At 42.8% G+C, this 25,770-nt stretch overlaps 1 long non-coding RNA gene across 1 annotated transcript; it reads right to left on the minus strand.

Moving 5' to 3' along the window:
• Window positions 1–2,097: 2,097 nt before the first annotated feature.
• On the minus strand, window positions 2,098–7,408 carry LOC110949979 (uncharacterized). The gene is made up of 4 exons (XR_002595614.2): window positions 6,807–7,408; window positions 6,320–6,569; window positions 2,806–2,856; window positions 2,098–2,581 (listed from the first exon to the last, which is right to left on the minus strand). It is a non-coding gene; the product is annotated as an uncharacterized LOC110949979 (long non-coding RNA).
• Between the last annotated feature and the right edge of the window lie 18,362 nt (window positions 7,409–25,770).

Genomic DNA, 25,770 nt, shown 5'->3' on the forward strand with positions numbered 1-25,770 from the left:
CTCTGTGGTGTGTACATGTACTGACAGAGGGTGGTAATGAGAAAAAAAAAAAGGACCTCTCTCCCCCCGGTCCCAATCCCAACCCCTGATTTAACCGAAGGAGTTCAAATGGAACCACAGATAGAGATGCAGGACCTCTTTATCTCCTCTTTACAGGTAGAGGGAGCGGCCATGTTTTCTTCAGTTTGAGGCACAATGGTCAGATGAAGAGTTAGGGGATTAATGGGATCAACAGAGCCAGCAAACATAATAGAAACAGAAAATAACCGGGCTCAAACTTTGTAGCTTTAGATATATAAATAGTATTATTCATCATAGTACAGTATTATTTTGTATTTTCATGTGACCACTATTTCAATGAAAAGCTTTTTGTTTCTTTTCTAATCTGAAAAGCAAATGTTCTTTCCATCTTCTCAGGCCGCGTCCTGCTGGTTACGTTGGTTTTGGCTGTTGTCCAGCGGATCCAGAGCTGCCCGCTGCCACCCAGTGAGAGGCCCGGTCTCGGTGTCACTTGCGATACGACAGCCTGACCGCTGGTGCCCTTTCTCTGCCGCAGGGCCGAGGAGCTCCTTACCCCCATGGATTTTTCATTTGCGGATCTTGCAGAATCAATGTTCTGTTTTTGCCTTCCCAGACAGGGACCATGGATCAGCATTTCATTTCACCAGCCCTTATCTCTTTGTGCTTCTCTGTGTGTGTACCTGCACGTTTGCTTATTGTTTATTTTCCTTAACCTCTCCCCACTCCGTTTGTCCTGAAGAAACACCTCTTTGCCACCACTTAATCATCTTCTGCTTCCTTTCCCTTCTTTCTTTCTGCAATGCCGTGGCACCAGCAGTGTAAGGATAAGGCCAACTTCCAATTTATGTTTTTTTTAACCTAATCAGTCATCCAATAGGGTATTTAAGCACCGAGGTATTTATTTATATAGACAAATTACCATCCCTGGAGCCGTTCTCATCTCAGCAAAGGTCTAGGTGCAGCACAGGGAATAGCTAAAGATTCACAGAAAGCTGGGGAAAGTAGGGCAGGAGTCCCTCTTTGACAAACTAAATTGTTTGAACTGTTCTTTAAAGCACAGCATGGGGCAGTTACTGAGCTTCACTCCTCCACCTGCTCTCAGTTGGATGGAGGAGTTTGGTAGCAGGTATTTTTTTCATCACTACCCGTGGCGCATTTCTTCCTAAGAGACTCTCAGTCATTGTTACAAACATCGCACCTCACTATGACAGTGACTGTGCAACAAGGAGTCTAACTGAGGTTTGCCGCCCTTAGGTGCTTCACTGCACACAATGTAAATAATTTCTCTCTTGTGCTCCCTCAGTTCTGCTGCCCATTGGACCATCGGAAACAAATAATGAATTGCATTTCACCCTTCCACGGTGGCACAGAGCAGAAGCGAAAGTTGACGCTTTATGGAACTGCCTTTACAAAATGTGGACTCACTACAAAATGCTGCTGCTGCTGCTCACTACACAGATGACATCCAAGTACAAGATGGAAAATAATTGCATTCTCACCACACTCTCAGACAAACACTCCCCGCAGACATTTGGGTCAGTTAATTGGAATTTCACTTAGTGCCAGCGAACCATCGGGTAAGGCACTGGGTTTGTGCTGGCCGCTGTTCATATTGTGTTGCATTAGGAATTGAAAACCTCCCACTCTGCTCTAATTACCAGTCTCTAGACAGTTTAGGAGGCACATGTCGACGAGTGAAGGAAAGAAGCGCTGGGATGGATTTAACAATTACAAGAAGCCGTCTGATTTAATAAACAGGATAAATATTTCATTTATTTAAATGAATCACACCCTATTCATGCCGTGTACTGTGATCACTGCATTTGCATTTCTGATTTTCACTTTCTTATCTCTTGATAGCACATGAGTTGTGGTGCGTATGCCATCATTCCTCTGGAGTTAGAGCAATACCAACAGTGCACAGTGACCTTTCAAACGCTGTAATAGAAAAATACTGAACCACAGAGAAAATGTTTGGGAGGGGAAGGGATGCTGGAGCACATCCTCGGTCCCATCTCAGCACAAGAGGGGGTTCAGGTTTGCCGGTTCACTGAAGAGAAGGGACACAGAGAAAGATGACTTTGTACCGTGCGATGACTTTATTCAGGCTTAATATGTAACGTCTAGACTGCGCCGGCAAGGTGTAAAAATACATTAACATTTACCCAGGGGTGACATTCTTAGTGCAATCCTTCCCTTTTCATATTTTGGTCCTGCACCTGGTTGAGATGTTCACATTTTTGTCTTTCCCTAAGGTGTGGCCACTCACACAAACTGCACCTTTCATCATGCTCTCTGCCTTCCACGAAACACAACTCCTGATTATTTGCACATCTCTAGTGAGCATTTCATCACGCAGTATTGTCATGTCCCAGCAGTTACATAGTACAGCCAGATAGTATCAGTGTCCAGCATTATTTCCAAGACTCCTGCTCCGGAGCCAGGGGAAGCGTTAAGGGCAGGCAGAAAGCCGCGCAGGTTTCACCTCCTCCTTCTGCCTCCTCCACCATATATTAAATCCCACCCACTCCCTCGGAAAATCAAGGGGCCATAAAAAGCTCTGCAAGAGGGAGAGGAAAGGAGGAATCATTACGTGCAATTTATAAACCATTAAGAGCCATATTAAAAAGGCTGCAATCTAATTCACCCAGCGGTGGGCTCTGGCAATGATGGTGGCTGAGGGGGAGAGGAGAGTTCATTTAGAGAGTGTGTTTTGGCCACTCGGAGTATGTGTGATGTTAATAGGGTCCAGGGGGTCACCTCTAGCCAAGGGAGGCTTCTTACCTCTGCACTGATGCCCAAGTCAGCAGTGGGAGGGTGGAGGGAAGGCTGACACTGAGAGAGAGAGAGAGAGAAATGGGAGGAGAAGGGATAAGAGAGTTGAAGAGGTTTGATAATGCTCACCCGTCTCACCTAGTCCAGCTGGTCATCTCTTAAAAATAATTGTTATGCGGTTTCACAGCTGTAACAGTTTAAACAGGGTATGCTGGTGAAATAAAAGTAGAAATTTGCCTCTTCACCTCTTTACCTCTCAGTGGGAACATTATTACAACTTTATGCTGTATGGACGAACAAGATAGAACTTCATTCTAAATTGCGGGGAAGAAGCCAAAAGATATCAAAAAATGTCAGGCTCAAGTACAAGGGAATGCGACATCTAAAATTTTCCATTTCAAAGAATAGAGCAGTCATAAAAATGTCATCTTTGGGCTGAGTGTTTCATTTAATATGCACAAATGAAGTGCTGGAACAAGAAGGTCCTCAATATGTGATGGTTCTATATCGATTATCAATACCCAGTTATTTCCCAAGATACCTGACAGCAAAGCTTTTTTCAATACCTTTACCGTGTATGCAAGGTTTAACACAAAAAAGATCTGTTTTTACTCAGCAGCATAAGCCACATCTCCAAAATGCATCCAGTTTTAAACCAACGGTTCAATATTTTTCTAAAGGGTTCTTGATTTGTTTTGATAACGAGTTAGATAAGAAGATCAATACCACTGTCATATTTGTCCATTAAGTAAGGAGCTGCAACCAGGAGACATCATTGTTTACCTTAGCTGATGCGGTTGTGTCCAACATTTAAAAAAAACAAAAAACCAATGAGGTTCTTGAAAGTTCACTGAAAAGTGAAGCCAAATGTCAAAACCTGTAGTTTCTCTAATGGTCTCCATAAACCTCTCTGTTAAGATGTCTGACTTTACAACAGAAGTACACATGTACAAAAACAAACATTTTTGGTCTCTAATTTCCACATTTATGGCAGCTGTACAAGATTAAATTTAGATATAACGCACCCATTTAAAAAAACAATTCAGAACATGGTCACTTTGAATCACGAATAGGATAGTCACCATAGGATAGTCACCATAGGATAGTCTATGGCAAGCAGACCTCTTGACCCAGCACCTCATCTCCACTCACATTGTTTCTTTGCTTATTTATGGATAGCTGGGAGTTAGGAGGAGTCAGGCGCTGCTGCAAAACAAGAGCCACCACACCAAGCTTCAAAACTGCAGCTAATTAGACCAATGGATGATGTTACAAGAGGGTTTGTCAATCCAAATGTATGTTAATATGTTGAGCTTTAGGGGTGTTTGAATGTTGAGCTGAAGTTTTACAATTCATGGATAAAAAGTTTGAGCTGGAACCTAAAAATCCAATCTGTGTCTTAGTAGATTTACAGTAGCTTCAGCTGTAATTTTAGCCACTGTGATACATGCTTTGTGAGGGATGTACCTTGAAAGTAAAAAGTTCTGACCTGTTGTGTTGTCTTCTTTGGTTTTGTAGTAAACCTCAAGTTCGCATCTTCATTATGAATTTCTGTATTTACAGTTATCAAATTTTCATTTAAGTAAAACACAACATACAATTAAGAGAATGTATGATTCTGAATGATGATTATTTTTATAAATGAGGCTGTATTTGGTCATGGAATACTTGAACAAAAATAAAGAAACTGATCATGCATTCAATGCAATAGTACTTGACAGTTTTAGATACTTGGAGCTAAAGGAATAGTATAGTATATATAATATATCACTATTTAAAAGGCATGTAGGCCCAGTACACAGCTCTAATGGGAACGCTATTTGAGAGAAGCATTATAAGCATTCTTGGTTTTAATAAGAGTAGACTGACTGGTTCTGTTTATATCTCTGCAGTGTTGATACAATACACTGGGAGCACATAGACATTCCTATATTGCCTTTGTAGGGAGAAGGTCAAGAGGGTCAATAACTGTGGCGTTGAGAGCGTCTGCTCGGAGCCCGAGGCCCTCTCTCACCATATCACAACAACACCACAGTCAATACACTCCAAATTGAGCCCTCATGCAGAACACTGCACAAATCGATATTCTTAAAAAGGTTGCACGTCAAACTATTAAATACTTTATTGATCCATATGCAATATGTAGTGCTTATATAGAAATCTATAGACATGTTATCCCTATCCTGTGGCACATAAGTACGAAATATCTGTCATTATTTGGATTTCTTTGTGTCACGTAGCAGTATGTGTGGGAAAGAAGCAAATAATTCTCATTCAGTTGGCCACATGCCTCGATAACTGACGCTCTTTCTTTTGAGAACACCCTGTCAAACTCAGTGCCACAATTTGACAGTTAAACAATTCCAGCACACAGTTTGACATGATGTTCTCTCTCACACAAAAACAGAAAGAGGGAAGGCAACATTTAATGGGGCTACCTATAACTCAGCTCTTACATAAGTGATGTTAAGAATATCTCAGAAAACAGGCTGAACATCCCATTTTGAAACATTCATCTTCTTTCTTACGGTTGTCAGCGCTTCGAGAGAAAACTCCTCTGGCTGAGAGAGCATCTCTCTCATCAAGCCCAACTATCTCGAAACCTAACATTAACTTCTTTTTCACATGCCAGCCGGATGTCTTTCAACTAAATGGAGCAGCTGCACCAGGATCACAGATTGTACAATATACCTGTCACAATCTGTATTTGTAAGATGGGAAATTAAAAAACAAAACCATATGTCGGTGGGGACGGAGATTTTACTTGCCAGGTGTAAATCTGGCAAATTGGAGATAAGAGAAACAGGAGAGAAAAGGGGGAACGAGACAGATGGATGGTGTTATGGTGAGCATCGAGGTGAAATGTAAAGCATGCACTGAGAAAAATGCAAGATTGTAGGAAATAGTCAAGAATCAGGTGCCAGAAAAAGAGAGTTTGTGCTCGAATAAAGCAGTATTCCTCGGATGAAAAGAAATAAAGCTGTATGATAATGGATGAGAACAAAGTATAGAAAAACTAAATCTGAAACAGTTAAATCACTCAAATGTGAAAAAGGGAGTTTCATCTATAGAACCATGAGTGGTGAATAAGAAAACCATAAGTGGTACTCTCAGGGTTGATGGTGTTTTTGATAGCTACTTGGACCATTATAGCAGGAGAAGTTAAGAGGAACATCACATCAGGGACCAGAACTGGAAAATATTGTAAGGATGCAGAAAAGCACAGGGACATAGAGGAGAAATAAGTGACCAGAGGCGGTTTATGAATGCACAGTCAATAGAAAGACAGAGAATAGGCAGGAGAGGAAAAATCGAAAAGGGGCACAAGAGAGTAAGAGAAAGTGAGTGGGATAGAGAGAAAAGGGACTGACAGTGAAGAATGGAGGCAGTTAAAGATATCTGCCGAGCGATCTGTTATTACAGAAAGAGGGAGACAAACAGCTTCTTTCTTTCTATTTTTTTTTTTTTTACAGCGAAATAAAGACACTCATCAATTTAAATCAGCAGGGTTTCTGGACCTCACCTTTTCTCTGTCAGAGGCTGGGTGGCAAAGGCATGTTCCTCCCTCCTCTTGTCCATTCATCACACAGAGGAAGAAGACGCCCCTCCAGGGGCATCCTGGGTAATCTTGCGTGGCCGGAAATGTGGCGATGGTGAACGGATGGCGGCGGGACCCTTTGTTATTTACTGCTCACTTAGCCCCTCTGCACCCCGACACACACACAATTTATGAGGACAATCGTCGGACCCGCCGCGCTCCATTGGAGCACTCCCTGATGGATGTACATGGAGCCGGGAGAGGAGAGAGAGGAAGAGAGAGTGGAAGGGAGGCAGGGAGAGTCATAAAGACAAAGATTGAGGTTGATATGTCATACTGTTTTCATTACTGTAAATTAAAACACTTATTGAGCATCACAAGAGAACATTTCCTTTCAAAACAAAGCATAACAAAGATCATTCAATCTTAAAACAGTGTGCATTAAGTTGAAAAGATCCTTTAAGACACGTACCCCACTGCAGCAGCTTGAATATCTTAGGGGGTGTGAGTGGTCCCATCTTATGCTGGGAGAGATGAGAGCTGAGCTACCTGCTCGTATGTCTTGCCAAATGCCAGTGACGCACCAAATGTCACCAGAATGTCAGCAATTCCACCGTCTGTGTTTTGAGCTTTTATTTTGGTGCCTTCACTTTAGCAGATACCTCTGTTGTGAGCCTCATGCCTGCCTCCTTCATCCTGTCTGCACATCCCCAATCATCACCCTCTGTTGTCCCTGTGCTCTGTGATTTTGTAAGGCAGCCGGCGCACGCGACGAAAAGTGTTCAATCATAACAATCCATTAGAATAATCACTGATAACAAGTCCATTTTCATAAAAGAGGCGGGAGAGGGATTAATGAGCTTAACCCTACTTATGTTCCATCCATTTTGTGCTGTAAATCAATAATCCAGTAATAATGTTCTTCAGTAGGGCAACAGAGCCCCAAGAGCAGCATCCTCTCTCTCTTCATGAGTTATTTGAGCTGCCCTGCTATCTCCTTTGTTCTCGATAAAGTTGCCATTTGGGATTGCCAGGACCAAACACATATATTTTTAGTATTTTCTACACAGTCTGGTGTGAAACAACACGAGGGATTGGTGAGACTCCAAGTAGCAGAGAGCACACAGACTGGGAAGGGAGGGGAAAGGAAGGGGAGGAAGAGAGAGCAAATGAGCAGCGAGGAGGAGTGATGGGGATGAGAGAGCAGGGGAGAACATGAAATGCATGGGAGGAAGTAAGGAGATGGAGGAGACAAATGGTGGTGGTGAGGTAGAGAATTTTACAAGACTCTTTTTAATCAGCCAAACCTCCCTCTGCATTGCTCTGCTGTACGGTATAATCGCCTCCTTTCCTCTCTTTGCCTTTTGTTCTTTCATTTATGCATCCTCTTAGACTTCAATTGCAGTGAAATCAAAGACTTTCAGTAGCCTTCTGACATAATTACTGGGTCAGATGCAAAGGTTTTTCCGGGCCAAAAACAGTTAAGAGAGCATTCGAAATAAAGCACATCTTTTTTCACTCACATGAACAAAAATCATGCCTCTTTCAATTATTTTTCATCTGTTCGGTATCTGTTCAGTAATTACTGATGTCAAAAATTGCTAGCTTGTACCCTGCCATAAATCTAGTTTTGATATGAGCCCTGTATTTTGTTTGCCTGCGGTGCTGTCATGAAAAAGTGAGGTATTTTTACCTACAGAATCTACTAGCGAGCAGTTTTCCTCATCACCTTCTGTGTTGGCACATTGTCACATGACCTGTGGGTCAATAAAACAATGTGAGATGAGAAAAACAAAGCATAGCTCCACAGCATGACTAGCGGGTAAAAGCTGTACATGGTACCTTTTTGCTAGTCCAGTGACCGTTTTCCACTTTCACTAAACAAAACCACTTCACTTCAGCTTTGCATTCCATGTGAGATCATTATTTTCGCCTTAAGTTTGGTTGGTTTTCATTCACTGCTGACTTTTACTTCCTGTTGGGTTATGTTTTGGGTACGACAACTACTTGGTTGGCTTTATGAAAATGGCGCAGTTTGGGTGAAATTTTTTCCCTTTGCGACATGTCTGAAGTTTCTCCTCCATTTTCTGGGTCACCAGAGTGGTGTCCTGCCCCATACTGGTTCACTGAAAATGACTGACAGCACAGGAATAAAAAACATGCAAAGATTTGTTGATCTAAAATGTGTTTGTGATATATGCACAAACTTAATTGACTGAAAAGATATTTCCATCTGGTTCTTTCACCGTGGTGTAGCTTGGGCTGAAAGGAATTTCTTTGATGGTAATACCATGAATGACCACCGGAAAAAATATCCAATATCTATTAATGAGTTGTGATTTTACATAGATCTAATGCGGTATACCTTGCCAGCAGAAACAGAGGAACGCAAGCATTCATTGTTTTAACCACCATCAACTTTGTCTGTCTACTGTGGATAGAGCAATGACTCTGACCTAAAACAGCAAAGAAATCGACGACTATAGGCTAAAATATGCTGTTGAGCGTAGGGGAAACCCAGAATTGTCTGTTGTTTTGTAGAAGATGACACACAAGTGCATTTTACAGCATTGTGAAATGTTATTGTCACATATCCCATTTGTGGTCAGAGCACTAAGCCAGTCATGGTACAGCACCCATGGAGCAAGAACAGTGAAGGACTCAACAATGGCAGCATTGGCGTTTGATCCTCTGACCTTCTGATCATCAGCACAGAGTCTTAACCATTGCACCATCACTGCCCCAACTCTGTTGTCATGTCTGTGAGTTCAAATGAGTAATTCCCTTCACACTCAAAAGGTTGTCTGATCCATTCAAAATATAAAGCACTGAATACAACTGAATGGTTAGGGTAAAGGAAGGGCGACTGAAATACTTTATTTAGGTATGGGAAAGAGTGCAGTTATGGATAGAGTTATGGATCAAGTCAGCACCTCTGACTGCCACGGTTTTCTGCTTGAAACCGATGGTTCGCTCCCTCTGGGTTGGGGGTGAGTTGCTGCCTCAAGCAAAGGAGTATCTTGGGATCTTGTTCACGAGTGATGGGAAAATGGAGCATGAAATGGACCGACAGATTGGTGCAGCATCAGCATCACGTGGGCGTTGTACTGAACGGACACTGAGCCGGAAGGCAAAGTCGATCTGTGTTCCTACCCTCATCTATGATCAAGAGCTTTGGGTAGTGACTGAAAGAATAAGTTTGCAGATACAAGCGACCAAAATGGATTGTCGTCATAAGGTGGCTGGGCTCAGCCTTAGAGATAGGATAAGGAGCTTGGGCATCCAGAGGGACCGTAGATTCACTGCTGTTTCAAGTCAAAAGGAGCCCACTAAGGTGGTTCAGGACTCTGAAAAGGATGCCTCAAGGGCAATTTCCTCTGGAGGTTTTCCGAGAACATCCAACTGAACAAGAACTAGCTTAAAGCATTACACATCTCATCTGGCAAGGCAACACCACGACAGAAGCTGGTAAATGTTACTGGGGAGAGGGATGTCTGGAATGCCCTGCCGCTGTGGTCCCAGCCTGGATAAATGGAAGAGAATGGATGGAAAAGTTATTAATTGTAGATGTGCGATTGGACTACCTTTGGTGGCATGGAAGTCAGACTCACTTGATATTCAGAACTGATCTGTCTGTTCAATCCATCATGTCAAAATCCATGAAAAGAAACTTTCTAGGGAAAATTGACATGAAAATGCCTACTGCACTACAGTTGTGTGTTTACTATTAGTCAAAATTTAATTTTAGCCTAGAGTGATGAAAGATGCATGCATGGCCATGCCTGCTCTAGCTGGAGAGGATGAAGGCAGAGCTGGGTGCAGCGTGGGGTTAATTTGAAACATGTTGGGAACATGAGAGTCCAGCCTGCCTCCTGTAGCCCCAGCTGGTGGCTTCCCCTCTCCTCCCTCCGTGTTCTGGCGGCTCCCATCCCCATGATGCACTGAGAGAGTGCTAAGAGAGAAGGAGCTGGCAAACTCTGTGGCTCATGTGCCAACGCCAAGCCCCAACACTGCAATGCCTGCCTCAGCAACAATCTCTGCAACAGCATTTAGGACAGGAGGTAATAGCCCACAACATAGCCTGACGCAGCATTTATTCCGATAATGTAGGCACATCTGAATGCAAGAGATCAACATTTCTTTCTTTCTGCCCCCCCCCCCAGATTTCAAATACAACTCTACTAAACATCCAACAGATCTCTGCTGCTAGAGTATTGCCCTCAGGTCCATATGTGTTTTAGCTGACACAGCATCAAAAGTTCTCAGGTGACATGTTTACAATCAAGCACAGAGAGGATGAAGATATTATACAAGGATGCAGTCCTCTCAGGTGGAATGAGATGTGAAAAAAAAATGTTCGTTTTACCCCTCAAAACTATTATCTTTACACGTTATGCACATCAAGCAGATTAGCAATTGGGTTTTCCTCCTATTATATAATATAAATGGGCAGGAACCGTGGAAGAATCTAAGACATGTTGTATAATTGGAAGTGCAGCTTCATTAAAATAACTGGTGCCATATTTGTAGGGATTTACAGTATACTACAAATGAAGTGCAGCATCTTAAGAGTGCAACACGAGTTCAGTATTCCCAGAGGGGATGAGGATAAGAGACTAGTAGTAAGAATGAAGAAACACCAGAGGCCATCTGCATTTGTTATTAAACTGCCCATCGCCTGGCACTAAATCCCAACAGTGGGAAAGAATCCAGCAATCAAAGCGCATATGGCCAACGACCGGTGCCTGAATTATCCTTCAGATGTAGGTTAATGAATTCAGGAGCAGACTGTGCTCATGAGCATCATATCTTTAACAACCTGACAGACACACCTGCCAATCTGTGGCAGGGCTCTCTGCAGGGAGATTACGGGTGAGGAGGGGGTGGGATCGATTAGCACCTCAGAAGCGGAGCCCGTTGGGTGACAGCACCACCAGAGATGCTGGGAGACTCGGGGCCAGTCCATTCATCAGAGACCATCAGGAGCTAATGAAACATGCTGAGAGAGTGATTAAGACACAGACACCTATTACAGCAGGGCCCCATGCCTGATGCATTAATCACAGCCACTGTCTGCAGATATCTGAACCCTCTCTGTTGCTGTGTGTGCGTGTGTGTGTGTGTGTGTGTGTGTGTGTGTGTGTGTGTGTGTGTGTGTGTGTGTGTGTGTGTGTGTGTGTGTGTGTGTGTGTGTGTGTGTGTGTGTGTGTGTGTAAACATGTCTGTTGTATATGAGCTGGATGTGTGGGCTTGTGCATTCGGACACACCTACAAACTGGTCTTTCTGTCTGGATACATGTGTGTATTTGTTAGAGAATTACCTGTGGCAAGTGTGGAGAAGGTGTTATTGTGCTTTCTGTGTTTGCCCTTGGATTTGCTCCACGACCTTTGTGGGCCGTGCCAGTAAAAGACACTGTTCAAACTTGGCCTAAATACAAGACACCGTTCTCCTCCTAAATTTTTGTGTTCATTGAATAAACAAACCTGGCTCATAATGAGCAAACACCAAAAGCAAAATTCGTGTTCTATCTTGGAAGGGCTTGCTCTGTCTGCTCAGCAGATGAATAATACAATACAGATGGTACAAATGTGATATAATTGTTTTGGTAAGAGACTTTTCTGCAGCTGATTACTCACTGCAGTCTGGTCATACATAAGTTTGTCACATGAACTTGGCTGCTGGGAGCTTTCGAATCTTTTTTGGTAGTCCAAAACAGTGCTGCCGCATTAAAGCTACACTACAAATTCGTTAGATGACATCCAAACACCATCTGTGGTGTCACCGTCGGAGAGAGAAGCTGCATATTGTTTATGACAGAACCAAGATGAGGTTTTAATACCCGGTTTTATTGCTTAACAAATGAAGACAGTCTGAAGGTGATTATTTATATCTATTAATTAAGTTAATTAAGATGACAGGATTTGCTTCCCTCTCCCCCGTTGTTAATTACATCTATGTCTACAACACAGGGCTGGTGCCACAAATACAGATGTCATCACCGCACAGTCAATGTCAGAGATTAAGCCCAGTGTGTGTTTGCATGTGCAGGCTTGTCTGCAGGTGTACGTGCAAAAACAGGTTAAATTATCTGTGTCACTATGAACATTGTATACATTTACATGCACTTAGCATGGGATAGGATGCAAAGTATCCCTAACACTTCTCACTTCACTCAGCAGCAGCAGGTACAGACAGGCAGTAAGTTATACAGTACAAATGAAATACATGTAATCCCTAGAAATGAAAAAGACATTATCTCTCATTGTGCTTCATGTGTCTTTGTCCAAAGCAGCCCAGATCGACCTGCGGAGTGAGCAAACCCGCTTTCTCTCCACTCTATCTCTTCGCCGTCTTCAGACTTGCTTCTGTTGCTGCAAACGGGACAGCGACCAAGGGGTCTGCACTACAAGCAGCAGATTAAAGGATTACCATTAATTAGATGTCAGGGACAGAGAGGGGCTTTGCCTGTCTTGGCCATGATACAATATCTGTTAATCTGCTGCGCTCCTGGATAAAAAGAAATCAGTCCATTGGCAGGAAAAAAAGAGGAATGGGGCCAGGGAAGAATTGAAAACAAGAACAAAGAGGCGAAGGAGTGAGGGGTGGGTTTAGAGATTGGAGGATGGATGAAAGGGGCGGAAAAAAGCAAATATGCTCATGGTCCACTTGAGTGTACATTGAGCTTTTTCTTATGGAAAGAAAAGCAGCTGGGAATAATAAGACGCACAAGGGTGTAAAAGACCAAAAGGAAGCAACAATGAGTTAATAAGAGGCTGATCTATAAAGAAACAAGGGGCTAAAGAGAGAGAGGTGAAGTGGCTGAGGCCTGAGTGGAGAACAGTGGCTCCAGAGAAAAATAAAGCCAAACTATTTAGGTTGACTTTTTGTTTTTCACTTTGCATTTCTGCTCAGATAAGGTTGGCCAAGTATCTCTCCCCTATAGGCGTCTGTCAGCTTTGACCTGCACCACTGCATCTATAGGATTTTCAAAAAAAGATGAAAATGACTGCACAGCTGCACTTCACAGATATAGTGTTACTTTGTACACATGTCATTCTTAATTGAAGACTCGGTCAGATGGATAGCAGGTGATGGACAGGTGACTGGTCCCAGTTTGATAAGGTACTAGTCCATAATAGAAGTCCTGACCCTTACTTTTAGTGCTATTAACCCAAGGCAGACGGCCTGTGTTGGCTTCATCTTTTTTTGACAACGACTTTGATACTTTGCCTGAGGCCAGGTGAGGACAGGCTATCTGGGTTCTGTTAAACACCCGCCTACTGCCCTGCTGATAACATTCACCCTACGGGTTTCCTGGTCTTCAGTACCACCTTTGCAGTCTGGCAGATCACCCACACCGAGCCTACAGATGTGTGAGTCTTATCACCAGCGCACGTACACCCAAGACAATAATATTTCTTATACTTCAGCAAACTAGGGTTGATCTTAAAATATACAACCATGTGTTTTGTTGAGTTTGTAGAACGCCTGAAGGAAAGCACAGGACAAGCAATTTTTTGCGGCAGCGAGTAGTACCTAATGTAAATTTGAGTTGTGAGGGGGTAATTGATGGAGAAGGGCTGGGACATCATTTTCTTTTGGCCAGGCATAGGGCATTCCCTCTATTTGAGCAGAGGGACTGTGGGTGCCCCTGTGAGCCCCACTCGCCTGAGACTCTAATTACTTTGGGGACCTGGAGAATTCAAAGGATTTAGATATGAGGAAAAAAGGAATTTCTAATTTACTGCACCACTTGATGTTTGTCTTCGTTTGTGGTATGACTTGTGCTTTGGAAAGCAAATGGACACAAAGTGTACATTTGTGCTTCCTGGTAAAGACGAAACATTATTAGAACGCTGTCACTGCTGTGTTTATCCCTGGGGAGTGTGTGTGTGTGGATAATAATCTCCTGGACAAACACACTGTAAAGCTCACCCCCCTCTGCTCTGCCGGCGCTATCTTCATCTCGCAAAGCTCAGCCCCTGCCTGTCTGGCCGCTGACATTTCTCCTCACGCTGCGGAGCCACCATCCCAAACCCTCTGAAAAAATAATGATGAATCAGTTTTATTTCTTGATTGAGTCGTATCTCATTCACTTTTATCACGCTGTTGTTTAGACATTTACACAGACTTGTGAAAAATTCTATAATCGAGTCACAGTTGGGAGAATGTTCTGCATAAGAAGCTGGATATGACTCCGCTGCATTCTGGACACTTCTATGGTCCACTCAGTAGATGAGTTGGTTACAGGAAATCATCGTTTCATTCCATGAGCGTAATATAATTATAATTCAGTAATTAGATTCAAATAGTAAAAAAAGCATTAAAAATATTCATTTTCATTTTTCATTAGTCTCCAGCTTAGATTACATTTTCACCTGACTGAGAACAGTCCCCTGTGGACTGTGGAAGGTGCTGTCTAAACTGTTTAAAACATGGCTTCCTTGACAACAGACCCTCTGAAGCATGATAATCAGAAACACATTTTGGTTATGAGGTCAACCGACAATAATTGCCTGGCAGGTTGGTCAATTAACACTTTTCCCCCACACGTGTTTGGATCTGCATGCACATGTTTATGCTGTACCTTTGTATAGCGCTTCAGAAAGGTGTTAATTTCTTTCCTTCCCATAGTTTAGTCAGTGTGTATCAGAGAAATGCAAATCCCATCCACGATATTACTACATCAGACAAAGGGAGCAGTGCGTGTTTCATACTTATTCAGCATGACGCGCTTCGGAATTATGAGGCCACAAAGGCAGTAAAAGCTTAATTTGAGAGGTTACACTGTCGCCGACTGAAAGCTATAAGAAAACTCAATGGTGAAATGAGGACTTAATAAAAAAATATTCCCAGTGATTCAGTTGTCATCAGCTGAGAGCACCCCTACGCATACGCACAGACCCATGACCAATGAAATGAGAGCGAGAGAGAATGGATGGTAAACTTTCCATCATCTCCATTCTTTCCTATTTAACTGGGGAATATTTTGCTCTCGCTGTGAGTGGCAGAGACCAGTAAAGCTGCGGTGTTTTACAGCCTCCCAGCTCAGAGTTGACAAAGATTGGGCTCCAGAGAGGCCTCCTAGAAAGTCACAAAGTCACGCAGGACACAGAGTGCAGGCTGGCAGAGTGTTTCTTCACTGACAGAATCTTATGTTATTAATGGTTTAAGGCATTAACGCCACACTTTCACACTTTAATTGAGCACCCGGTGAGCGAGATGTCAAACAGCAGGGCCCTCCAGGGTGACATATGTTGTCTAAGTTATGTGTGTGCTTCACTGTGTGTGTCTATGTACATTCGTGCTGGTTTGTGTGCGTGCGCACCTCGCCTGTGTGGGAGTGTGACAGACAGAATGAGACCTCTCAGCAGAAGGTGCTGGGGAGACAATCAATACTGCTCACCAAGGTGTGCGGCTGCAGCCCTCTCTCGTTATGTGCCATGAGGGATCCTGCTGCTGAGTCTGGCTGAGGACGAGCCAGGGGAGTACGGACACACGCTCGCAGAAGCCCCGTGACGTCGGGCTTTGCTGTCTTCTTTATGATACGTGACAAGATAATGAGTCTATAGCAGCCCTGAAAATATCCCCATCGGCGAGTTATCCTTGTGTATCTTTTCTGTGAAGGACTGTTACTGTTTTCTTTCTTAAGATTCACCACAAACACTGACACCAGCAGTCCATTCAAAGGCACCTCTATTTTAGATGCGATGATGTCCAAAACCAAGAGAGGCTATTTGTGGATATGCTGCACCGACTACACGGGGGGAGAAACGAACAGAAAATGATACCTACAGCATACCGTGACATTGGAATAAATACCTCACTGAAAACAATGTGGCCTATTATCTACAAATAACCAGAATCCCGACGGTGCTTTTGGATTAAATATAACTGCGAAAATAATGGGCATATTTTAAAATTTGATAATGCAACCCAATCCTTCTGGGCACCATTTTCTTGGACCAAGACTGTGGGACAGTTCTGACGAGCTGCACCCCATCCCCATCCATTTCTATGCATGCTGCCAGTAAGCTGTGCCAAAGTGCTGATACCCCTCATTAGAAAAGCGGGATCCAGGAAAGAGTCCAACTAATGCCTGCCCACACTGTCACAATGATGGTGCAGGGTCTCCACAGGAGATTTGAAGGTCAACAAGAAAAACAGGTTGTGGCAGATAGAAAACCATGGCCAGTGAAAACCAAGCCATTTAAACAGAGTAGCGCTGCTGTGGAATGAGATTAAGGGGAGTAGAGATGTGCTCCCTTTCGCTTGTTAACGCTAACTGAATTTGACTCCAGAAGGAAGCCGACATGCTGATGGAGGTGATTGTGTATGCATGTGGATCCAAGTGAAGCATGTGTGATTTCCATGCCAGCAGTCAATTTATCCACACACTGGGGGCCCTGTATTGCAACGCTCACAAAAAGTGTAGAATATTTGGCACTGATGAGGAAAAAGTGCAGCTATTCTAACAAGTCATTCATTATCTGGTACCGGTAATTCCCAAGATAATTCTATCCACTGAGCCCACAAAAGCCAACATTTATCCAGCCCTTAGGGCAAAGCCTGGGGAGGCTTGGCTCCAAGCCCGCTGGAATATGGAGTTGACACAGGTCATATCCCATTTCCCATACCCTTAGGCAAAACATGTATCCTCATTTTCAGCAATTCCACATATCACTCGTGTCTCATTATCTGTTTTATGTTATTTATCGCCATATTTTTTTCTCTTTAACTTGTGTGCTCTCTCAGGCACACACGCCACAGAGTGGATTCACACTCTGGTCTTATTTGAAAGCCTTTTCCCTCCTGCGGTTCTTTGTAAAAGCTCTGGGGTGCTGCAGGTATCATAAGGGCCTTTCTGTACCAGATAGGGCATGAGGATTACACCTACACTAGATTAAACCACCACCATTGCCTGCTGGGAATTCTAACAATTATCAGCCTTGTGCTCCAGGGATGTGGGACTGATGGCGGACAGGGGGTCTGGAGGCAAAGGAAGGGCCAGCCAGGCGTTGGTTGTTGTACGGATAATGTCTCCATCTTAAACACTGGTCTGCCACATTGAGATAAACAGTGCCTGCCAGGCAAACGTATTTTAAAACATCAGATGTCTCAAATGCATTGCTAAAAAGCACAGTTTGAGATGTGGCATCGACTGTTTTGTTTCATGTGACGGACTTAAGAATACCCTGCTGCTTATCTACTTTTGTTTCATTCTGCTTCCATGGCTGCAACGTCCGTCACTGATGCTGTTGTTGGAAACATAGGTAAATGCTGTGCTACCCACACAAAAGCAGGCCTCTTTGTCGTCTTGCTGCCTGTAAATCGAAGGACCCTTCTGAGGACACGGGGATAAGAAAAGGGGGTCTGTAATGAGAGCATTAAAACAACATATGCTACTCCCTGACACCTCTGCACTTAAGACAGGCTTTTATTTCACCCTTTTTCCCTCTATTTCACACTCTGCCCCCCTTCTGTTGAATTCCCACTTGGCTATTTTTGGAAAGTCATTGAGAGTCTTTGACAAAGACAGGCTAAAGTGAATGTGAAAGCGTGCCCCTGGCCTTGTCGCCTCGTAGTAGAGCAGGCCATCTGACCACCAGCAGTAGGTTGGGCCATGTGGGGCCATCACACCAGACCTGGGAGACCCATGCAGCCACCACTGCCAAGTTGCTCCACTCTCCTTCAAGCTTCAGACTACTCTGTGCACCTCAGCTACTGCCACCACCCCCTCCTCATTTACCCCTGCAGGTGCCAGCGCTTCCGCTCAGCTAGATCCCACTGGAGCACACTGCAGGAAAAAAAAATCCATCCAGTCAACCCCTGTGTCTGTGTGTGTGTGTGTGTGTGTGTGTGTGTGTGTGGGAGTGGGACAGTGATGTGAAAGAGCACTGGTGGCGAAATGGGACTCGTAAGCGGAGGTGTCAGAGGAGGTTCAGTCTCAGGAGGGCTAATTTTATATTGTTGTCCAGATGACCTTGAGCCGGGTACCATAGAAACATCTCTACCTGACTTTGCAAGGTGTCTTGGTGGCTCCGCGTTCATGTGGTGACAAAGCCCTCTCACCTCAGAACAGAGAGAAATCGCCAAAGGCAAAAGGCTGGAAATAATAGCACAGCGCCTTTGGTACTGAGGGAAGGAGAGTATTAGTAGGAAATCTTTTGAGGTGCCGCTGTTCATGCTCCGTAGCTCCTCTTCAGACAGGTAGCTGTATTTGAAAGCTATTGATGGCCTTGTTCAATCAATGGAATAACAAAGTCTTGAACCAAAGTGACTCTGAGGAAAGTGAGGGTAAGCGTGTGTGCAGGTGTGTGTGTGTGTGTATAAATGTGAGAGGAAGAGAGGACTTGTAATTGTATTTGGTAATGCTTGTATAAAAGGGCATGTGCATTATGGGTCATTGGAGCACATATGGAGAGAAATACAGGTGACGAAAGAAGCAATATTAGCTTGGAAACGTACTAAATGTCCATGTTTGTATCTGCAACATGGTGAATTTCTCTCAGCTAACACTATATTCCATGATATCCAAATGAAGCCAGCTGGAATACATTAGACCCCACATATCTATTTCAGGAATTAAGTATTATCAGGCTTTGACTACCAAAAACTGTGCCCGGGAAGGACAAGACAATATTTGTATGCAAATGATAAAAACAAAACCATACTGGCTGAAAATGCTAAAGAGGACCACAGTAATGAATGTTCTTACTTCGCCTAAAGACAAATGCAAAAAAGCTTTAACTAAACAAGCAAATATTTATCATTAGTATTTGCAAAATCATTTGATTTGAATTTTTTTGAATCACAGATTGACTGCAGATGTACCTGCCTAAGGTTACTTAGATTCCTTCAGAATGCCACGGTTCATTGTCACGGACTACAGCCGTGTGTTTGCAGAAAGAAGAATGGAAAGTACATGTATCGCTCCTTGTGCCAAACCCCACCCGCTGTCCTGCTGTCCCAGACACAGTCCATCTGCTGCCTCAACAGCTACAGTAAAAAGCAGAGTGTTTTTTCTTTTGACTGGTTCACTGTTCATGCTCATTCACATATTTATAACTTCCTCAGTCAAATTCAAAGCAGGATCTTGGGAGTGTGGTTGCACCCAATAGGCAGCAGTGATTTTGATTAAGGACTTATGCAAACAATGTCTGATGAATCATGTTTTGCTTGCTTCCTTCACCTCTTCAAACAATAAAAAGTTAGCATTTATTGTTAACATCAGTCTGAAAATATAAATAGTGATCTAAATGCAGACCAAAGGGCTGTGCGTCATTGTTTAGTGTTTGCACTGAGCAAGCATTTGTAGCTGGCATCTCTTTTCCTGTGAAGTACCCTTGGAACCAAGTCTTTTATATCTCAATTAAAGTGCTTTCCCTGAGCTCCCTTGCTCTGAGCATGGCCATTATCACCATGGCTCCCAACAGTCTAATTATGCCCACTCCCGACATCACCCCCCCTCCATATTCAAACCCCATGCCGCGCCCACGCTGCTCCGTCTTGAACCTCAGTGAGCTCACCTCAGCCTCCTTGCAGCCAGTCGTAGAGCAGCATGCAGAATCATTGGAGTATGCGACTGGCTGCATGGTGCTGGGTGTCTCTATTGGAGGCATTGATGAAATACCCCAGGGGAGACCTGGCACAGCAAGGCTGCTGCTAAACCCTGAACTGCCTGTCAGCAGCACTTTGTCTGAACATGATATGTTCTTGTTAAGAGGCAGCAATGCCATGGCAGAACCCACACCCCCTGCAATGTGCAGCAGCAGAGACCTCCAAAAAATAGCCTCATTTCTCAGAGCAGCCTCAGGTGTCTGGACAGCAGTGGTATTTTGGAATTCTATGTTCAGTAACCATTATAATTCTTCAAGTCTAATAACACCTAGGAGCTCTTTACTCTATCCGACTCTGATGGAGCTCAGAACAGAGACCAGTGTCATATTTGTCATTTTAATCAGAGAAACATTTAATTGTCCAGTTATTGAACTACCAGAAGTTTTGTTTTTATCCTCCAGCAGGTACATACTCTGCTGTCAGAACACTCAGGAAACCTTAGAGGTACATGGTAAACAGCGCTACACATTAACACTCCTCAAATGGAATAAAATAGGTGCAGACAGCAGACACTCCCCAGCAGACAGTGTTGCATTTAGCAATGAAAACCCACCCTCCATGCAGGAAAAGCTCTCAAGGTAAACCAAACATCCCGATGGACTGTCAAAGCACAAACTGAAAACGCGTGGGTGTACTGCCAAATATTTCAGCAAATATACAGCATGCAGGACAAAATATTAGCAGGAACTGGGATGTAGCCAAGCCAGAATTTTTTTTTAAAAAACTTACTTGTCCAGCGACCACCAACACAGAGACAAAGACTGTGCCCTGACTTGTCCATAGAAACAGGGGAAAAAAAGATCTTTTGCGAATCCTGCAATTATACCTGCATCTGTTTCTATTGAGGCAGTAAAATTATTGTTATTTGAATAACAGTGGGAATAGGCAGAACAAATCAAGTTAGTGACTAACATGAGCTGCTGGCCAAACTACCTCCCACAAACCAGTCAAGGTAAAGAAAATGATTACTGTCATGGTGTAGTGATGTGCCACATTTTGCTTCTATTGTAATCGTCCTGTGCTGCTCTTTTTTGTCTGTGCTCTCCACTTTCCTTTTGTTTTCCTATCATGTCGCCACAAACAGGTGGATGAAAACCATCCTCACAGCTATGAGGAGCACCATCTATTTGACATGTTCCTTTCTTCTTCTCGAGAACAAATAACATCTAAAAAAATTCTATTTGGTGAATACTGTATTTGGATTTGGCTCCACTCCTAAGAGTCATAGACAAACACAAACAAAACAAATGCAAACCCTTCTGTGATACTTTACCAAATGAAGGCCACCTCTCATTTGGTAAAGAGAGGCACCTAGAAGAAAGCAGAGAGGGAAGGCAACGTGACAAAGGACCAGAAAAGAAATCAGAAGATTCCATCTTTGCAAAGCGCCTCAAATTTTTAAATGTATTTTTTATTCATTTGATTTTGATCATATTTATTACTTGGTCAAATTCTGTATTAGTGACACCAATATTGGATGGATCTTCTGTGCTGCAGGGTTGAATATGTTTATGAAACATTCACGTCTTACAGTTTGCAGTTTCTTTTCAGCATGATATATAATTGAAGTATTGTCTGCTGTCAGCCTTGCACCAACTTTATCGGTCAAATAAACATGCAAACACATACTACAAAAATGACAGTTTTTCATTCTTCTCAGTGATTAGGGTCTTTACTACATAAATTAAATGAATCTGAACACGCGTGGATGTAAACTGTATCTTAAATGGTTGGGAGAGGCATGCAACCAGGAGGCAGTAATTATAGTTTTTCAGTGAAACAGTAAACGTCTTTGTTGATTCTACTTTTGTTACTCATCTTCTGTGGTTCTTCAGAGATCCACTGTGATACAACTTGACACGATCATGAAGTCTTAGATATGTTCTTGTGGAATCAGAGGTCAACTAGTTGGCTAAGGATGCTGGTGTGTTGTCTCACATTGTAACTAGGTTTGTTTAGAGCTTCCCTGATTCAGATAATGTATTGGATAAAGGAGTTCTATCATAGTTGCACCTTCTATACAATCTGTGCCCTCTTTGAGCAAGTACAAGGTATCTGCAGTGTTTTTATGAAACAATATCACACTGTACTATAGTTTGTGCGGCTTTGTTGTGTATATTCCTTGGTTTCTTTGTTTAGGGTGCAGCAAAATCTGCCTCAAAGAAACCTGAGGTGCTCATGTCAGTGGGGAGGCAGCAGAAAGCGACTCGCACTCTCCCCCAATACCCTTCTCTTCTCTACTCACCTCAACATAACCTCCAGCCAGGGAGAAGAAGAAGAGAAGGAGAAGAAGGCCGAGCTTCTCTCCAGCTCTGCCCACTGAAGAAGACGAGTTTCTGGTGGATCTGAGCAACTTTGCGGCCTTCCAGACTACTGTGGACAAACTGGTGTACTTCAAACTAAGACTGACCCGGAGCAGGCGCCTGTCTTCAGAGAGCTCCTCTGGGGTTAACTCTGAATTTCATCAGACCTCTTGTCAGGAGGGCATCTGGAGACTGAAGGAGCGCTTTCTCTGAGTGAAGCCCTGACAAAAGCCAAAGAAAGATTATCAGCTGTGATTCACATGTGGATACTTGACAGTTACGAGTCTGCTGAGGTCAACTTGTTGACTTGTTTTGTTGTACTTTCTGTTCTCTTCTGTCAAATTGAAAAAAGTTTGTATAACAACTGGATCACAGTTGAAGATTTACTATTTCTACAGTTTGTCAAGAAAGAATCATGCATGAAGTAAGTTGTTTTGTGGTACAATGGAGCACTGGGTTGGCTGATAATCGGTTAATGAAGTTTTAAAAGCAAATTCTGTTTGAGTATTGAATTTACTTTAGATGTAATCTGAGGTGATTTTGAGTTCTATGTTGTTTGTTCAAGAGTCTTAGTTGTTTGTACATAGTTATAGTTCAAATTGGTTGCTTTTCTGCCTGAAAAATTTAACTGTACTACCTTAAGAAAAGCCGCACTCAGAGATGTGTATTGTTTGATTTGCACTGTAAACCAAGACCTATTAATTGACTATCAATCTAAAACATATTAAAGTACTTTACAGTAGATTACCTTTCCACAACTGGAGGTTACCAAGGAAACAATGGACAGTTTTAGACCTTTCTTGCCAGTTTGTGGCTGACAGAAAAGAGCTGCAAAATTATGACTAATTGAAACTAAGTCAGGGGTTTGTTACTAGGCGCTTAGGTTGTATCATATAATGCCATAAAATTCATGTGATATTCTTACAATAAATCGAATAAACATATCAATCATCCAATTAAAGAACGGGCAATAAAATACTGTAAGCAAACCCAATCAAAACATCACAACCAATAACAAATTCCCTCTCCCAGAGGCTCCCAAAAGTACTTGGAGATTGAAGCTACATGTAAATTTCCTCAAGGTTCTAAATTTTAGATCAATTAATTAGATTCATAGAAAAAATGATTTAGCACAGCTCTAGACAAACATTTTCTGCAAAAATAAATAAACCTCATTATTATTTGAGAAAGTATGGATAAACCTCTGAGCTGGCACGAAATTCCTAATGTCAGCCTTAGTGGAACATTATTAATATGATAAACTACACCTGTGGTTACTGTGCTAGGTTCAGCCATGTGACCTTTAGTGCCACTGACTTTAAATACATCTAATATAAACCACTCTGAAGCAGGTTAGAAGAAACCAATTGCAAAAATAACAAAGACAAGTGAAGTGAGCTCAACCAAAAGGTCAATAATCATTTGCACAAAGAGTCTCGTTCAGTTTGTTGGATGTAAAAAAAAAGCTTGGCTGTATTTCAAAAAAGATCATAACTGCAGGATGGAGGAGAAGCTCAAAGAACGAGACGGCTAGGGTTAAATTTGCAAAAGAGAAGCACAGAAAGGCGGCATGTTATTTTTGGATGATTTCAGCTTGATGGCAGAAAGTTAGTCTGCTGAAATCCAGAGAAAGAATTCCAACCAGAGTGCAGCAAGGATGCAGTAAACAGAAGTCCAAGTATGGAGGTGATTTCTTGCAATAGTGCAGGTGAACTTGTGAACAGTGGAATTTTAGATGCAAACTCAGAGACGTCAGCCAAAAAATGATGAGATATCATGGCTGAAACGTGGAGAAAACTTTCACCACAGTTTTTATATAAAATTGGTTGATTGAGTGCCAAGACACTGTCAAGCAGTTCTGCAAGTTAAAGGAAGGAAAACTAAATACTAAAACATTTTATCAGTTAATTTCAGTGAAGAGTGTCAAAATGCTTTTGGAGATTCTGTATATCTATTGTGTTGCTGATACTCTAGTTCTTCAAAATAAGTACCATCTGCTTTAACATTTTGATATCCAATGTAATGGAATTCCTAAATATTTATGCACGGTGTGTCAAATAGCTTTTTGAAACCACTTTAGCTTGTTTTTGTCCACTGTCTGTACCCACTCTATCCTGTAGAGGGTTGCTGGGGGTTGAATCCTATTCCAGCTGACACCGGACAAGAGGTGGGTACACCCTGGACAGTTTGCCGCTCCATTGCAGAGATAACACAAAAAGACAAAAAAACTATTCACACTTACTCTCACACCGATGGCTAATTAAGAATCACCAGTTAACCTGCCATGCATGTCATTGGACCGCAGAAAACCCACACAGGCACCAACGTTTTATCTCAAAACTTGAAAGAAGGCCGCCTGGATCTGCACCAAAATTGAAGAGGTTCTCCCTTTGCCCATCCTCCACCTCCTCACCAAATTTCAGGAAATTCAGCTTGGCAGTTTTTGCATTATTTTGCTGACAAACGCGCAGACAGACGGACAGGCAGACAGACAAACAGCACTGATCACATTCCTCCGCCTTGGCTCTCGCCTTGGCAGAGGAACAATCAATAAGCCATGCTGTTGCACTTAGCAAAATGTTCCTTTATTACTCTGAATATGGGCACTGTGGTTTATTTTGAATCACTCCCACACACACTGACCTGCTTCTGTCAGTAATCACAAAAGGACCAAAGGTGTATTGATCTGTGGTTGAAAATAATGCTCCCAAAACGTGCTATTTACTTTTGTTTGAGTAAGATTTTTCGAAAATCTTCACTGTTCAGGTGGTTTGTTGCCAATAACAAAAATCTCAAATAATCCTAACCTTTAATCGGACATTTAAGACTTCAAAAGATAAATGATTAGTAAAACTGCTGTGGTTCATTTTCAAGAGAAAGAGCAAACCAAATTCTAACTAAGACACGTAATGATGCACCTCTTATTCCTCCTGCAGAGACATCTGGCAGCAGTCAGACCTCGTGCTTCACACTCCTCATTGGTTTGATGGGCTTTTACACATAATTCACTTTCAAATGGAAACAGCAGGAGAAGCGCGCTACTGCTGAGACACGTATTTAGCCTTAAGATGTGGAAACTTTAGCGGCTTTTCAGCATTTATCTATAAAGACTTATTACCATAGGCGTCAGTTTAGGGGGGGCGGTGGGGATGTGTCCCCCCCACTTTTTGTCAGGGGTCATTTTGTCTCCAACACAATCAAATTCTTCACATGTAAGCCGTTGTAAACCCAGTTATTTTCAGCAGTATAGAAAATTCCGACGCTCCTGAACGCACCATCCGCACTCGGCAGAGAGTTGCACAGACATGCAGCACACCCTCGTGAGGTTGAAAAAACGTGCAGATGCTAAATTTGCGCCAGTGCCAAGTGGAAGCTCCAACCAGAGGCGTGCTGGGGCAAAATTTCGGCCCGGGAGAATTAGTACTATAGCGGCCCACAGACCCCCTCAACCTGCATGTACTGGTGGCTCTACAGGTTGAGCCTCCACCTTCGGTGCAGTGGTTGTGAGTTCA

Source organism: Acanthochromis polyacanthus, chromosome 15 (genome assembly GCF_021347895.1).
Source record: "Acanthochromis polyacanthus isolate Apoly-LR-REF ecotype Palm Island chromosome 15, KAUST_Apoly_ChrSc, whole genome shotgun sequence".
Lineage (NCBI taxonomy): Eukaryota > Metazoa > Chordata > Actinopteri > Pomacentridae > Acanthochromis > Acanthochromis polyacanthus.